We start from the raw sequence: 634 nt of genomic DNA, 5'->3' as shown, positions 1-634 counted from the left end.
ACACCGGGTAACTTGTACATTGCCAATTATTCGTTTATATCACTTCCATCCATTAAGTCAAGGGGCGCCAACACAACAAAAAGGACATTTTAGTTTTTCTGGTGCATTACATTTGGATTCGAACGAACTGTGGTGCCATGGTATACACAATACACTGAGGGATGAGAGAAATTAGCTAGACACAATTTTAATGACACTGAGATGGGAGCCAACCATTCTTGAGAGGTTAACTTCATCTGTCTTAATTCAATCCACAAGTAACTACAGATGCACTAATAAACAGTAATCCACTTGACTTCAAACTATTATTTGATAATAGTTAATTAGAAATAATGGTTCCCTCTTTCTTCATGGTCAAGTCTTCTTATTTGACCAAAATTCTATATTGAAATGTGAGGGCATCCCTCCCTCGCCATTGAGTCCAGACTTAACATTTTTAAACAAGGACATATCCTCACCCCCCTTAAAACAATGGTTTGGGGATCAAATCTAGTCTCGACGAGATATTGGACGCTTCACTCCCAAAATAGGTGGACGTGCAATCTGCTCATGTGTTTATGTAACGGACAAGATTGTTTGTGAAGGAGGACAGATTACCACTGGGAGAAACTATACATATCCCAAATTGCACACA

Source organism: Morone saxatilis, unplaced genomic scaffold, assembly GCF_004916995.1.
Source record: "Morone saxatilis isolate NCDOM2014 unplaced genomic scaffold, NCSU_SB_2.0 Contig9, whole genome shotgun sequence".
NCBI classification, from domain to species: Eukaryota; Metazoa; Chordata; class Actinopteri; family Moronidae; genus Morone; species Morone saxatilis.
Note: the sequence above shows the minus strand (reverse complement) of the source record.